This window comes from Colobus angolensis, unplaced genomic scaffold (assembly GCF_000951035.1).
Source record: "Colobus angolensis palliatus isolate OR3802 unplaced genomic scaffold, Cang.pa_1.0 Scaffold8, whole genome shotgun sequence".
Lineage (NCBI taxonomy): Eukaryota > Metazoa > Chordata > Mammalia > Primates > Cercopithecidae > Colobus > Colobus angolensis.
The window spans coordinates 17,072,230-17,076,275 of NW_012121820.1; the positions used below are offsets into that span (position 1 = coordinate 17,072,230).

Sequence of the window (4,046 nt, forward strand, 5' to 3'; positions counted from 1 at the left end):
CTGTTGCCCAGACTGGAGTACAGTGGCATGATCTCAGCTCACTGCAACCCCGGCCTCCCAGGTTCAAGTGATTCCCCTGCTTCGGCCTCTCAAGTGATGGGGATTATGGTGCATACCACCACGCCCAGCTAATTTTTGTGTTTTTAGTAGAGATGGGGTTTTGCTATGTTGGCCAGGCTGCTCTCGAACTCCTGACCTCAAGTGATCTGCAGGCCTCAGCCTCCCAAACTGCTGGGATTAGAGGCGTGAGCCACTACACCCAGCCTAATGACACAGTGCCTTATAGGAGAAGAAAAAAAAACGTGTGCCTGCTGTGGACAGGAGGGAGCCATGCAACAACTCAAAGCAGGAAATGATGTAGAAGATGTATTGGGTCTGCATTCCATGAAATCATTTTCTCACTGTGCCCCAGGATGGCCAGCCCTAGCTGGGAAGGAACACTGAGTTCTCTTCCTGGCACATTGACAGAGTGGAGTTTAAGAGGCAGGCAAACAAAAAAGGAACTGGGTACCTCTCAACCCCAGAAACTGATATTCAGGGAGCCAAGGGCAAATCTCTGCTTTCAGTATGGCTGCTGCAGCCAGCAGGCTGGAACCACAGGGTGGAAATTTCAGGCAGGCAGATTTTTGTCTCCCACCAGAAAACTTTTCCAAGGACCACAACTGCTATGGAAGGATGACCACAGTCAGCTCCAGCTGCCTCTCTCCAACCCCTCTTTTGGACTTCATGGGCTACTTACAATTCAATATTTGGAAGTTTCCCTGTGAAAGAAAGGACTGTGCACATCCAAGGGGACATTTTGGTTGCGTCATGCTGAGTGCTGAGGAAGCAGCCCGCTCTCTGGAACCTCCTAGGCCAGCATGGGATAGTGGAGCAGGCACAGGTTGGGAGCACAGAACGGACAGTTGGTTTTCAGCCTAAGGCCAGAAAGAAGGCTTGGAGAGAAATCAATCATTCCTTAGCTGAGGCTTAAAATTGGAGGATGTGGCCGGGCACGGTGGCTCATGCCTGTAATCCCAGCACTTTGGGAGGCCGAGGTGGGTGGATCACGTGAGGTCAGGAGTTCGCGACCAGCCTGGCCAACATGGCAAAACCCGGTTTCTACTAAAAATACAAAAATTAGCCAGGCATGGTGGTGGGCGCCTGTAATCCCAGCTACTCGGGAGGCTGAGGCGGGAGAATCGCTTGAACCCGAACCCGGGAGGCGGAGGTTGCAGGGAGCCAAGATCGCGCCACTGCACTCCAGCCTGGGCGACAGAGTGAGACTCCGTCTCAAAATACAAAAAAATTGGAGGATGTCGCCAGGAAAAGCAGGAAAAGCCTTCCCAGGCAGAGGGAAGAGCGCCTGGGAATACAGCGCCTCAAAGGGCATCTGATGCCCTGTCCCCGTCACGCCCCTAGGCCCAGCCCGACCCGCCGCACCCACGGGCCCCGACCGTGGACACTGCAACCACGAGGGGGCGCTGCGACCTCCTCCCGGGTGAAATGAAACCCGAGGGCAGGCCCCCCCCTCCACCAAGCAAGTAAATCAAGCCGTTTGAGGGGGTGGCCTGGAAATGAGAAAGAAAAAGTCCTAGAGCAGGAGTGGGATAGACTGTGAGGCAAACTGAGCTCAGAGCTCCAGTCCCCCCTGGGGAGAGTCACGGTCCACATTTTGGGAGTTACGGAGATAAAGGGAGTGGGAACCAGAGCCTAGCGACGGGGACAGGCCATCAGATGCCTTTTGAGGCGCTGCATTCCTCCGGCAAGAATCTCTCCGGGCCTCTGTTTCCCCCATCTTAAATGGGCTCTGGGGCCGTCGGGCGCAAAAGGACACGATAGTGTGGCGGGTTCCAGAAAGGGACTCCCCGGGCGGGGTGTTGGAGAGAGGTGGTGACGTAGCCGGACAGGACCTAAAGGACTTGGACCAGAAGAGCGGAGCTGGCAGGAGAGTTGGACGGCGGTGTACGCATGCGCATCCTCAGAGGCAGGCGTTCCGCGCGCCCGTGGCCCAGAAGCTGACGGTCGCGCATGCGCCCTTGGTTGGCGGGAGTTTCGGAGGCGGTGACAGTGACGTAGAAGGCGGAGACCGCTTGACCCCGACCAGGGAGGATCTGCTGCGGGGGCGCAAGGCGTCCAGGAGTGACCTGGGGCTGTGGAGAGCGACCCGTGGCCTTGTGTTTCAGGTACGGAGGCTCCGGACTGGACGGGCGTCGCCCTGAGGTCAAGAAGTCACAGGCTTGTTCTCTGATGGGGCCCCGCCCGCCGCCGCACTACTCTCTTTGGCGTTGTACTCCTCGGCCCAGCTCGACCCGCCGCACCCCCGGCCCCGACCGTGGACACTGGGAGGCCCCGGGGGGCGCTGCGACCTCCTCCCGGGTGAAATGAAACCCGAGGGCAGTCCCCCTTACTAACCCCATTAGAGACGTATCTGCCGAGCCAGGGGTCTAGGCTCCAGAAACAGGTGAGGACTGGGCAGAGGCCTGGGGTGACAGGCCTGGGTTCGAATTTCCCTTCTGCCCCCAGGCTGGCTGCGTCACAAGCTTGGGCCAGGCTTTTTGCCCCTCTGAACCTCAGTTCCCCTGTCTGCAAAGTGGAGTTAATGGTGCTTACGGAGTTGTGGAAAGGATTAAGTGGAATAACAATGCAGGTAAAGCGCTTACGTAGCACAGATTCTAGCATAGAATAAGCATTTAACAGTTGACGGTTGTTGCTTTTCTAAGCTTGGATCTGTGTGATACAATCGTTATTATCCAAGTCTGGATCTGTGTGATACGATTATAAGGACTGTGGAGGATTCAGATCCTTGACCGACCCCTCCTTGTTATCTTTTCCTTTTGTTCCTCTGCATATATTCATATCTTTTTACTTAGCATCCCCCGCAGACGGATTTCTGCTGGGAGAGGGGGGGACGATGAAGAGATGCCTAGGTCACATCCCTGCATTCTTCAGTCAGTTGTTCATGACAGGCACTAGGAATACAAATACAGCCTGGCTGGGGAGACAGACATGTAAACAAATATAGCCAATGCTACGAAGGCCAAGGGGCGTAGCCACCAACTCTGCAAAAGAGAAGTGATGTGAAAGCTTCATATTTGAGCTAGGTTGGGAAGGATAAATAAGTTTAACAGGTAGAAGGACACATATGTGCAAAGATTCAGAAGTAATACAGGGAATAGGAGTGGGAGGAGAGAGCAGGAATGGGTAAATTGGGGCTAGTTTACCTAAGGTGTTGAGTACACTTTGGCACTTTGGGAGGCCGAGTCAGGCGGATCACCTGAGGTCAAGCATTTGAGACCAGCCTGGCCAATATGGGGAAACCCCATCTCTACTAAAAATACAAAAATTAGCCGGGTGTGGTGGCGGGCACCTGTAATCCCAGCTACTCAGGAAACTGAGGCAGGATAATTGCTTGAACCTGGGAGGTGGAAGTTGCAGTGAGCCGAGACTGTGCCACTGCACTCCAGCCTCGGTGACAGAGCGAGACTCCACCTCAAAAAAAAACAAAAACAAAGAATAGGCTGGAGAGGGGCAGCTGGAGGCAGAAAAACTAGTGGAGAGACTGTTAGATAGTGGGAGGGACCAGAAATTATGAGACCTGAACTAAACTAGTAACAGTGAGGCTGGGCGTGGTGGCTCACGCCTGTAATCCCAGGATTTTGGGAGGCCTAGGCTGGTTGGTCACTTGAGGCCAGGAGTTTGAGACCAGCCTGGCCAACATGGGGAAACCCTCTCTCTACTAAAAATGCACAAATTAGCCAGGCATGGTGGTGCATGCCTGTAATCCCAGCTACTCAGGAGGCTGAAGCAGGAGAATCACCTGAACTGGGGAGGAGGAGGTTTTAGTGAGCCAAGATTGCGGCACTGCACTCCAGCCTGGGCAACAGAGCAAGACCATGTCTCAGAATAATAAATAAACCAGTAACAGTGAGAATGGAGAAAAGATTTAGAGACTGTTTATAGAACAGTTAGGACTTTGGATCTGGAGAACTAAGAATAAGAAGTAATGGATGGGGGCCGGGCGCGGTGGCTCAAGCCTGTAATCCCAGCACTTTGGGAGGCCGAGA

General features: G+C 54.2%; 1 protein-coding gene across 3 annotated transcripts in view; it reads left to right on the forward strand.

Annotated features, from left to right (window-relative positions):
* Positions 1–2,014: 2,014 nt before the first annotated feature.
* Positions 2,015–4,046, forward strand: part of DSN1 (DSN1, MIS12 kinetochore complex component) — a 29,171-nt gene continuing 27,139 nt past the window's right edge. The window contains exon 1 of one of the 3 annotated variants that reach the window (XM_011929098.1): positions 2,015–2,165. The gene's annotated coding sequence lies outside the window, so the exon portion shown is untranslated. The remainder of the gene's footprint in view (positions 2,166–4,046) is intronic. The other 2 variants (XM_011929095.1, XM_011929096.1) reach the window with 2 other exon arrangements.